Source organism: Arachis ipaensis, chromosome B7 (assembly GCF_059453495.1).
Source record: "Arachis ipaensis isolate K30076 ecotype BB chromosome B7, ASM5945349v1, whole genome shotgun sequence".
Taxonomy (NCBI): Eukaryota; Viridiplantae; Streptophyta; class Magnoliopsida; order Fabales; family Fabaceae; genus Arachis; species Arachis ipaensis.
This window is the reverse complement of record NC_142442.1, coordinates 32,328,627-32,341,237: the sequence shown is the minus strand read 5'-3', so window position 1 is coordinate 32,341,237 and position 12,611 is coordinate 32,328,627. Positions and strand designations below refer to the sequence as shown.

Sequence of the window (12,611 nt, the reverse complement as noted above, 5' to 3'; positions counted from 1 at the left end):
AACATGTTTCTTCCACCATTATTAAAGCCTTGTTGAGGCTTTTGTTGATCCTTCCATGAGAAATTTGGATGATTTCTCCATGAGGGATTATAGGTGTTTCCATAGGGTTCCCCCATGTAATTCACCTCTGCTATTGCAGGGTTCTCAGGATCATAAGCTTCTTCTTCAGAAGATGCCTCTATAGTACTGTTGGGTGATTCCTTCAAACCATTCAGACTCTGAGAGATCATATTGACTTGCTGAGTCAATATTTTGTTCTGAGCCAATATGGCATTCAGAGTATCAATTTCAAGAACTCCCTTTCTCTGAGGCGTCCCATTACTCACAGGATTCCTTTCAGAAGTGTACATGAACTGGTTATTTGCAACCATGTCAATGAGTTCCTGAGCTTCTGCAGGTGTTTTCTTTAGGTGAATGGATCCACCTGCAAAATGGTCCAATGACATCTTTGATAATTCAGACAACCCATCATAGAATATATCCAGGATGGTCCATTCTGAAAGCATGTCAGAAGGATACCTTTTGGTCAGTTCCTTGTATCTCTCCCAAGCTTCATAGATGGATTCACCTTCTTTCTGTTTGAAGGTTTGAACATCCACTCTAAGCTTGCTAAGCTTTTGAGGAGGAAAGAACTTGGCTAAGAAAGTCGTGACCAGCTTATCCCAAGAGTTCAGGCTATCCTTAGGTTGAGAGTCCCACCATATTCTAGCTCTGTCTCTTACAGCAAACAGGAAAAGCATAAGCCTGTAGACCTTGGAATCAACCCCATTGGTCTTAACAGTATCACAGATCTGCAAGAATTCAGTTAAGAACTGAAAAGGATCTTCTGATGGAAGTCCATGAAACTTGCAGTTCTGTTGCATCAGAGAAACTAATTGAGGTTTCAGCTCAAAATTGTTTGCTCCAATGGCAGGGATTGAGATGCTTCTTCCATGTAAATTGGAATTTGGTGCAGTAAAGTCACCAAGTATCTTCCTTGTATTGTTATTATTTTCGGCCATGTCTCCTTCTTTTTCGAAAATTTCTGTCAGATTTTCTCCAGAGAGTTGTGCTTTAGATTCCCTTAGCTTCTTCTTCAAAGTCCTTTCAGGTTTAGGATCAGCTTCAACAAGAATGTTCTTATCCTTGTTCCTGCTCATATAAAAAAGAAGAAAACAGAAAAGAAAATATGGAATCATCTATGTCACAGTATAGAGATTCCTTTACGTGAGTAGAAGAAGATAAGAATAGAAGAAGGAAAAGATGAGAATCCAAACACAAGGGTGAGGAGTGGGTTCGAATTCTTAGATGAAGAGGAGTGTTAGTAAATAAATAAATAATTAGAAAGAGATGAGGGAGAAGAATTTTCAAAAATTAGATAAATTAAAATAAAAGTATTTTTGTTTTTAAATTAGAATTAAAATAAAAAATTCGAAAATTAAGAAAGAAAAATTAAATCAAATTAAATTAAATTTAAAATAATTAGTTAATTTAAAAAGGAATTTTGAAAAAAAGATGAAGGTGATTTTCGAAAATTAAAGAAAGAATTAGTTAGATAGTTTTGAAAAAGATATGATTGAAATAGTAAACTTTTAAAATCAATCAAAAAGTTAAGTGGTTAGTTGAAAAAGATTTGAAAATCAATTTTGAAAAGATAAGAAGTTAGAAAAGATTTTGAAATTGATTTCGAAAAAGATGTGATTGAAATTTATTTTGAAAAAGATTTGAAAAAGAAATTTAAAAAGATTTGATTTTGAAAATTAAAGTTGATTACTTGACTAACAAGAAACTAAAAAGATATGATTCTAGAGTTTAAAGATTGAACCTTTCTTACTAGGCAAGTAACAAACTTAAAAATTTTGAATCAATCACATTAATTGTTAGCATTAATTTCGAAAATATGAATTAGAAATAAGAAAAAGATTTTGAAAATCAATCATAAAGTTTTCGAAAACATGAAAGAAAAAATAAAAAAGATTTGATTTTTGAAAAAGATAGAATTTTTAAATTGAAAATTTGATTTGACTCATAAGAAACAACTAAATTTTAAAAAGTTTTGAAAAAGTCAACTCAAATTTTCGAAAATTTATGAGTGAAAAAGGGAAAGATATTTTTTTGATTTTTGAATTTTTAATGATGAAAGAGAAAAACATCAAAAGGACTCAATGCATGAAAATTTTGGATCAAAACTCATGATGCATGCAAGAACACCATGAATGTCAAGATGAACACCAAGAACACTTTGAATGTCAAGATGAACACCAAGAACTTCTTTTTGAAGATTTTGAAGAGAAGAAAAACATGCAAGACATCAAACTTAAAGATTTTTAATTTTTAGACACTAACAAATTGAAAATGCATATGAAAAACAAGAAAAGACACAAAACAAGAAATTTTAAAGATCAAACAAGAAGACTTACCAAGAACAACTTGAAGATCATGAAGAATGCAATGCATGAATTTTTGAAAATGCAAGAGAAATAACAACATGCAATTTGACACCAAACTTAAAAATTGACACTAGACTCAAACAAGAAACATAAAATTTTTGGTTTTTATGATTTTATTAATTTTTTTGTATTTTTCAAAAATTAATTGGAAAAGGAAAAATAAGGATTTCAAAATTTTTAATAAGAATTCCAGGAATCTTGCAATGTTAGTCTAAAGCTCCAGTCCAGGAATTAGACATGGCTTACTAGCCAGCCAAGCTTTCAGTGAAAGCTCCGGTCCAAAATACTAGACATGGCCAATGGCCAGCCAAGCTTCAGCAGATACAAATCAAACATACAACAGCTGATACTTCATCCAACTTCATATGCTGATAAGTGGAAGCCTCGGTCCAAATGAATTAGACATGGCTTTACAGCTAGCCAGGCTTCAACGTACTTCATGAAACTCTAGAATTCATTCTTAAAAATTCTGAAGAACATAGAATAAATTTTTTTTTTTAAATTTTTTCGAAAATAAAAATAGTAAAAACAAAAAGCTTAAAATTAAAATAAAATTACCTAATCTGAGCAACAAGATGAACCGTCAGTTGTCCAAACTCGAACAATCCCCAGCAACGGTGCCAAAAACTTGGTGCACGGAAATCGTGACAGTTCCATTCCTTGGTAACGGCGCTAAAAACTCAATACGCACGTTCGTAATCTTAGTTCTTTGTTACAACTTCGCACAACTAACCAGCAAGTACACTAGGTCGTCCAAGTAATAAACCTTACGTGAGTAAGGGTCGATCCCGCAGAGATTGTCGGCTTGAAGCAAGCTATGGTCACCTTGTAAATCTCAGTCAGGCGGATCCTCCTGAACCTCTGCTTTCCTATTGTCTTCATCCAATCATTCATACTCCTTTCTATGGCAAGCTGTATGTTAGGCATCACCATTGTCAATGGCTACATCCTGTCCTCTCAGTGAAAATGGTCCAATGCGCTGTCACTGCATGGCTAATCATCTGTCGGTTCTCGATCATGCTGGAATAGGATCCATTGATCCTTTTGCGTCTGTCACTACGCTCAGCACTCGCGAGTTTGAAGCTCGTCGCAGCCATCCCTTCCCAGATCCTACTCGGAATACCACAGACAAGGTTTAGACTTTTCGGATCTCAAGAACGATCGTCCATGGATTCTAACTTATACCACGAAGATTCTGATTGAGGAATCCCAGAGATACTCATTCAATCTAAGGTAGAACGGAAGTAGTTGTCAGGCACGCGTTCATAGGTTGGGAATGATGATGACTGTCACGATCATCACATTCATATTGAGGTGCGAATGAATATCTTAGAATCGGAATAAGCTTGAATTGAATAGAAAAATGATAGTACTTTGTATTAATTCATGAGGAACAGCAGAGCTCCACACCTTAATCTATGGTGTGTAGAAACTCTACCGTTGAAAATACATAAGTGATGAAGGTTCAGGCATGGCCGAATGGCCAGCCCCCAAACGTGATCTCAAGATGAAAACTAAAGATAGATCCGAAGATAAAACTCAGGATATAAATACAATAGTAAAAAGTCCTATTTATGCTAAACTAGTTACTATGGTTTACAGAAATGAGTAAATGATGAAGAAATCCACTTCTGGGGCCCACTTGGTGTGTGCTTGGGCTGAGCATTGAGCTTTACATGTGTAGAGGCTTTTCTTGGAGTTGAACGCCAGTTTATAACCTGTTTCTGGCGTTTAACTCCACTTTGCAACCTGTTTCTGGCGTTTAACTCCAGAATGCAGCATGGAACTGGCGTTGAACGCCAGTTTGCATCGTCTAAACTCGAGAAAAGTATGGACTATTATATATTGCTGGAAAGCCCTAGATGTCTACTTTCTAACGCAATTAAGAGCGTACCATTTGGAGTTCTGTAGCTCCAGAAAATTCACTTTGAGTGCAAGGAGGTCAGAATCCAACAGCATCTGCAGTCCTTCAACCTCTGAATCTGATTTTTGCTCAAGTCCCTCAATTTCAGCCAGAAATTACCTGAAATCACAGAAAAACACACAAACTCATAATAAAGTTCAGAAATATAATTTTTATTTAAAAACTAATAAAAATATACTAAAAACTAACTAAATTATACTGAAAACTATGTAAAAACAATGCCAAAAAACGTATAAATTATCCGCTCATCACTTGCCTCTCCCAATGCAGGTTGTTGAGTCCTAACTCTGTGATAACTTTTGTTATTAGGGATCTATTTTAAGAGTCATTTATTTTTATGTTTTTAATTTTCTTTCTTTTATTATTATTGGTCTTCTTTTATGTTTATTTTATGTCTTATTTTATTTTATTTCATGATTAATAAAATTTAGAGTCTATGTCTTAAAGCTATGAATGTCGTATGAATCATTCACCTTTCTTAAATGAAAAATATTTTTAATTACAAAAGAACAAGAAGTACATGATTTCGAATTATATCTTGAAATTAGTTTAATTATTTTGATGTGGTGACAATACTTTTTGTCTTCTGAATGAATGCTTGGATAGTGCATATTTTTGAATTTGTTGTTTATGAATGTTAAAATTGTTGGCTCTTGAAAGAATAATAAAAAAGGAGAAATGTTATTGATAATCTAAAAAATCATAAAAATTGATTCTTGAAGCAAGAAAAAGCTGTGAATAGAAAAGCTCACAAAAAAAAGCAAGGGTAAGAAGGATCCAAGGCTTTGAGCATTAATGGATAGGAGGGCCCAAAGGAATAAAATCCTGGCCTAAGCGGCTAAATTAAGCTGTCCCTAACCATGTGCTTGTGGCGTGAAGGTGTCAAGTGAAAAAAAAACTTGAGACTGAGCGGTTAAAGTCGTGGTCCAAAACAAAAAGAGTGTGCTTAAGAGCTCTGGACACCTCTAACTGGGGACTCTAGCAAAGCTGAGTCACAATCTGAAAAGGTTCATCCAGTTATGTGTCTGTGGCATTTATGTATCCGGTGGTAATACTGGAAAACAAAATGCTTAGGGTCACAGCCAAGACTCATAAAGTAGCTGTGTTCAAGAATCAACATATTGAATTAGGAGAATCAATGACACTATCTGAATTCTGAGTTCCTATAGGTGCCAATCATTCTGAACTTCAAAGGATAAAGTGAGATGCCAAAACTATTCAGAAGCAAAAAGGCTACTAGTCCCGCTCATCTAATTGGAACTAAGCTTCATTGATATTTTGGAATTTATTGTATATTCTCTTCTTTTTATCCTATTTTGTTTTTAGTTGCTTGGGGACAAGCAACAATTTAAGTTTGGTGTTGTGATGAGCGGATAATTTATACCCTTTTTGGCATTGTTTTTATATAGTTTTTAGTATGTTTTTTGTTACTTTTTATTATATTTTTATTAGTTTTTATTCAAAAATCACATTTCTGGAATTTACTATGAGTTTGTGTATTTTTTGTAATTTTAAATATTTTCTGGCTGAAATTCAGGGATCTGAGCAAAAATCTGATTCAGAGGCTGAAAAAGGACTGCAGATGCTGTTGGATTCTGACCCTCCTGCACTCGAAATAGATTTTCTCGGGCTACAGAAGTCCAATTGGCGCGCTCTCAATTGCGTTGGAAATTAGACATCCTGGTCTTTCCATCAATATATAATAGTCTATACTTTTCATGAGATTTGATATCCTAGACTGGCGTCCAAAGTTAGCCTAAAACTTTCTGGCGTAAAAAGCCAGAACTGGCACCTTTTTCGTCGTTAAACGCCCATTCTGGCACTCAGGGTGGCGTTTAACGCTAACTTTGGGCATATGAACGTGAATTCTTGAAAGCTCAGGCCAGGCTAACACAAGGTGGGTCCCGGAAGTGGATTTCTGCACTATCTGCACTTAGTTACTCATTTTCTGTAAACCTAAGTTACTAGTCTAGTATAAAAATTACTTTTAGAGATTCATTTTGTAACTCATGACATTTTCACACTTCATATTGTATTTCTAACAGCATGAGTCTCTAAACCCCATAGGTGGGGTGAGGAGCTCTGCTGTGTTTCAATGAATTAATGCAATTACTACTGTTTTCCATTCAATCACGCTTGATTCTATTCTAAGATACTCATTCGTACTTCAATCCGGAGAAGATGATGATCCGTGACACTCATCATTATTCTCAAATCTATAAACGCGTGCCTGACAACCACTTCCGTTCTATCTGAGCTCAACGTAGTCATTGGGCGACAGCTTGAGTGCGTATCTCTTGGGTTTCTAATCCACGGACCGAGTCCGGAGGTTAGAACCTTCGTGGTATAGGCTAGAATCATTGGCAGCATTCCTGGGATCCGAAAAGTCTAAACCTTGTCTGTGGTATTCTGAGTAGAATCTGGAAGGGGATGACTGTGACGAGCTTCAAACTCGCGAATGTGGGGCACAAGTGACAGTGTGCAAAAGGACAATGGTCCTATTCCGACGCTAGCGGGAACCGACAGATGATTAGCCGTGCGGTGACAACGCATATGGATTTGTTTTCATCCGAGAGGATCATACAGCCTGCCATGGAAGGAAGCCATGCGTGTTAGGAGAAGAAGATAGTAGGAAAGCAGAGATTCAGATGACAGAGCATCTCCGGAACCCCAACCTATTTCTCATTACTGAATCACAAGTACCACTTATTTTATATTATTTACTTTTCATAAATACAATCACTCTTATTATTAATCTCCTGACTAAGAATTACAAAATAACCATAGCTTGCTTCAAGTCGACAATCTCCGTGGGATCGACCCTTACTCAAGTAAGGTATTACTTGGACGACCTAGTGCACTTGCTGGTTAGTTGTGCGGAGTTGTGAAAAGTGTAATCACAATTTCATGCACCAAGTTTTAAACCCGATGGTTGGGGGTGAGGAGCTCTGCTGTGTTTCAATGAATTAATGCAATTACTACTGTTTTCCATTCAATCACGCTTGATTCTATTCTAAGATACGCATTCGTACTTCAATCCGGAGAATTATTTGAGCTCAACGTAGTCATTGGGCGACAGCTTGAATGCGTATCTCTTTGGTTTCTGATCCATGGACCGAGTCCAGAGGTTAGAACCTTCGTGGTATAGGCTAGAACCAATTGGCAGCATTCCTGGGATCCAGAAAGTCTAAACCTTGTCTGTGGTATTCGGAGTAGGATCTGGAAAGGGATGACTATAAAGAGCTTCAAACCTGTGAATGTGGGGCACAAGTGACAGTGTGCAAAAGGACAATGGTCCTATTCCGACGCTAGCGGGAACCGACTGATGATTAGCCGTGCGGTGACAGCGCATATGGATTTGTTTTCATCCGCGAGGATCATATAGCCTGCCATGGAAAGAGCCGTTTGTGTTTGGAGAAGAAGACAGTAGGAAAGCAGAGATTCAGATGACAGAGCATCTCCGGAACCTCAACCTGTTTCTCACTACTGAATTACAAGTACTGTTTATTTCATGTTAATTATTTTCATAAATATAACCACTATTATCATTAATCTCCTAACTGAGATTTACAAAATAACCATAGCTTGCTTCAAGTCGACAATCTCTGTGGGATCGACCCTTACTCACATTAGGTATTACTTGGACGACCCAGTGCACTTGCTGGTTAGTTGTGCGAAATTGTGAAAAGTGTAATCACAATTTCGTGCACCAAGTTTTTGGCGCCATTGCCGGAGATTGTTCGAGTTTGAACAACTGACGTTTTATTTTGTTGCTTAGATTAGGAAAAATTTATCTTTTTGGTTTAGAGTCTTCTATTATTGTTTTTGGTTAAAAATTTTTAAAATCCTTATTTTCTTTTTCTAATTTATTTTCGAAATATTTTTAAAAAAAAAAACCAATAACTTCATAATTTAGTCTTCTGTTTGAGTTTAGTTTCATATTTTAAGTTTGGTGTCAATCGCATGATTTTATTTTTCTTTCAATTTTCGAATTATATGTTCTTAGTTCTTTATTGATCTTCAAATTGTTCTTGATAATTTTCCTTATTTGATCTTTAAAATTTCTTGTGTGGTAATTGTTGCTGTTTATCTTATACATTTTCGAATTATTAGTGTCCAAAATATAAAAATTTTTAAGTTTGGTGTCCTTTGTGTTTCTATTTTCTTAAAAATTTTAAAATTTGTTCTTGGTGTTCATCTTGACCTTCAAAATCTTCTTGTTGTTTTCTTTGTTTTGATCTAAAAATTCTAAGTTTTGTGTCATTTTATTTTTTTTCTCTTTCTTCATTAAATTCAAAAATATTTTTTCTATTTATTTAATTGAATTTTCGAAAATTTTAATTAAAAATTCAAATTTTTATTTTAAAATTTTTTTTTATTTTATCTTATCTTAAGCTTTAAAATTTCAAATTTCAAAATCTTCTTCAAAAATCATATCCAAAGTTTTTCAACTCCTCTTAATTAATTGATTATCTTAGTTTTCGAATTTCTTTTCCTTTTTTTCTTTTAGTTTTCGAAATTTATATTTTATTTTCTAATTATTTTATTTTATCTTATTTTTTTATTTATTTATTCAGTTTGTTTTTAATTAAATAAAATAAAAACAAAAATATATTTTATTTGCAATCAACATCATCTCCCTTTCTCCATCATGGACCTTAGTGAAAATGAACAGTCCAGAAGGACTCTGGGGTCATATGCTAACCCCATTACTGCTGCTTATGGGAGTAGTATCTGTATACCCCCCCCCATCAAGGCCAGCAGTTTTGAGATAAATCCTCAGCTCATTATCATGGTGCAGCAAAATTGCCAGTATTCTGGTCTTCCACAGGAAGAACCTACTGAGTTTCTGGCACAGTTCTTACAAATTGCTGACACAGTACGTGATAAAGAAGTGGATCAGGATGTCTACAGATTATTACTGTTTCCATTTGCTGTAAAAGATCAAGCTAAGAGGTGGTTAAATAACCAACCCACAGCAAGCATAAAAACATGGAAACAGTTATCAGACAAATTCCTGAATCAATATTACCCTCCAAAAAGGATGACACAGCTAAGGCTGGACATCCAAGGATTTAAACAAGAGGATGATGAATCCCTTTATAATGCCTGGGAGAGGTACAGAGGGATGCTAAGGAAATGCCCCTCTGAAATGTTTTCAGAGTGGGTGCAGTTAGACATCTTTTACTATGGGCTTACAGAAAAAGCTCAAATATCTCTAGATCACTCAGCTGGTGGATCTATACATATGAGAAAGATAATTGAAGAGGCTCAAGAGCTCATTGATACAGTTGCTACAAATCAGCATCTGTACTGGAGTAGTGAGTCCTCCCTGAAAGAAGAGGCTAAAGCAGTATCCACTGAACTTGGTCCTCAAGAACAAGTTGCTGAACTCAATCAGCAATTGCTTATCATAACAAAACAATTCGCAGAATTCAAAGAGATGCTCCAAGACACTAAAAATGCTAACCAGAATATGGATGCACAATTGGATCAGACAAGACAGCAGCTATCTAAACAGATAACAGAAGAATTCCAAGCTGTTCAATTAAGAAGTGGAAAAACACTGAATGTATCAATCCAAGGTCGCAGGAAGCCAAGAAAGGAACAGCTAATAAAGGATAACCAAACCACTACCTAAAATTCCTCTGAGGACAGAAAGAGCCCAGAGAGGAATAATTCTGGCGTTCAAACGCCAGAAAAGGGTGAAAAGGTGGCGTTAAACGCCCAAGGGACAGCCAATCCTAGCGTCCAGACGCTAGAAAAGGGTGGCAATCTGGCGTTAAACGCCCATGCAACCCCCAATTCAGGCGTTCAAACGCCACAAAGGGGTCAGACACTTGCAAGTGCTGATAACAACCCCCTTAAGCAGGCTTCTCCAACCACTTCTGTAGGAAGTAAACCTGCAGCAACCAAGGTTGAAGAATATAAAGCCAAAATGCCTTATTCTCAGAAACTCCGCCAAGCGGAATAGGATAAACAATTTACCCGCTTTGCAGACTATCTCAAGACTCTTGAAATAAAGATTCCGTTTGCAGAGGCACTTGAGCAAATACCCTCTTATGCTAAGTTCATGAAGGAGATCTTAAGCCATAAGAAGGATTGGAGAGAAACTGAAAAAGTTTTTCTCACTGAAGAATGCAGTGCAGTCATTCTGAAAAGCTTACCAGAGAAGCTTAAAGATCCCGGAAGCTTTATGATACCATGCAAATTAGAGGATGCTTGTACCAAGACAGCTCTATGTGACCTTGGGGCAAGTATCAACCTAATACCTGCATCCACTATCAAAAAGCTTGGTCTTACTGATGAAGTTAAACCAACCCAGATATGCCTCCAACTTACTGATGGCTCCATTAAAATTCCATCAGGCATAATTGAGGACATGATTGTCAAGGTTGGGCCATTTGCCTTTCCTATTGACTTTGTAGTGCTGGAAATGGAGGAGCACAAGAGTGCAACTCTCATTCTAGGAAGACCTTTCCTAGTAACTGGACGAACCCTCATTGATATCTAAAGAGGAGAGATAACTCTGAGAGTCAATGAGGATGAGTTTAAGTTGAATGCTGTCAAAGCCATGCAGCATCCAGACACACCAAAAGACTGCCTGAGTGCAGATGTTATTGATTCCTTGGTGGAAGAGGTCAATATGACTAAAAGTCTCGAATCAGAGCTAGAGGACATTTTTAAAGATGTTCAGCCTGATCTGGAGGAATCAGAGAGAATAGAAGAACCTTTGAAAATTCCTTAAGAAGAGGATAAGCCTCCTAAATCCGAGCACAAACCACTACCACTATCCTTGAAATATGCATTTCTGGGAGAATGTGACACTTTTCGGTGATCATAAGCTCTGCTTTAACTCCACAGGAAGAGAAAGCACTAATTCAGGTGCTAAGGACACACAAAACAGCTCTTGGGTGGTCCATAAGTGATCTTAAGGGTATTATCCCAGCAAGATGCATGCACAAAATCCTATTGGAGAATAATGCTAAGCCAGTGGTTCAACCACAGAGGTGGATAAATCCAGCCATGAAGGAGGTGGTGCAGAAAGAGGTTACTAAGTTACTGGAGGCTGGGATTATTTATCCTATTTCTGATAGCCCCTGGGTGAGCCCTGTCCAAGTTATCCCCAAGAAGGGAGGCATGACAGTGGTTCATAATGAAAAGAATGAACTGGTTCCTACAAGAACAGTTACAGGGTGGCATATGTGTATTGATTACAGAAGACTCAATACAGCCACCAGAAAGGATCATTTTTCTCTACCATTCATAGACCAGATGCTAGAGAGACTAGTAGGTCATGATTACTACTACTTTTTGGATGGCTATTCAGGTTACAACCAAATTGCAGTGGATCCTCAGGACCAAGAGAAAACAACATTTACATGTCCTTCTGGAGTATTTGCCTACAGAAGAATGCCATTTGGTCTGTACAATGCACCTGCAACCTTTCAGAGGTGCATGCTCTCTATCTTCTCTAATATGGTAGAAAAATTTCTAGATGTCTTCATGAATGACTTCTCAGTATTTGGAGACTCATTCAGCTCCTGTCTTGACCATCTAACACTTGTTCTGAAAAGGTGCCAAGAGACTAACTTGGTTTTAAACTGGGAGAAATGTCACTTTATGGTGACTGAAGGAATTGTTCTTGGGCACAAAATTTCCAACAAGGGGATAGAGGTGGACCAAGCTAAGGTATAGGTAATTGAAAAATTACCACCACCTGCCAATGTTAAGGTAATTAGAAGCTTTCTGGGACATGCAGGATTCATTAGGAGGTTTATAAAAGATTTTTCAAAAATTACAAAACCTCTGAGCAATCTGCTAGGTGCTGACACCCCATTTGTCTTTGACACAGAGTGTCTGCAGGCATTTGAAACTCTGAAAGCTAAGCTGGTTACAGCACCAGTTATTTCTGCACCAGACTTGACATTACCATTTGAACTAATGTGTGATGCCAGTGACCATGCCATTGGTGTAGTATTGGGACAGAAGCATAACAAGCTTCTGCATGTCATTTATTATGCCAGCCGTGTTTTAAATGATGCACAGAAAAATTACACAACCACAGAAAAGGAGTTACTTGCAGTGGTCTATGCCATTGACAAGTTCAGATCCTATTTAGTGGGATCAAAAGTGATTGTGTATACTGATCATGCTTCTCTAAAATATCTCCTCACAAAGCAAGATTCAAAACCCAAACTCATAAGATGGGTGTTGCTTCTACAAGAGTTTGATATAGAAATAAGAGACAAAAAAGG

General features: G+C 36.6%; 1 non-coding gene across 1 annotated transcript; it reads left to right on the top strand.

The window, feature by feature from the left end:
* Positions 1-500: 500 nt before the first annotated feature.
* Positions 501-608, top strand: LOC148550769 (small nucleolar RNA R71). The gene has a single exon (XR_015892823.1). It is a non-coding gene; the product is annotated as a small nucleolar RNA R71 (small nucleolar RNA).
* Positions 609-12,611: the final 12,003 nt, after the last annotated feature.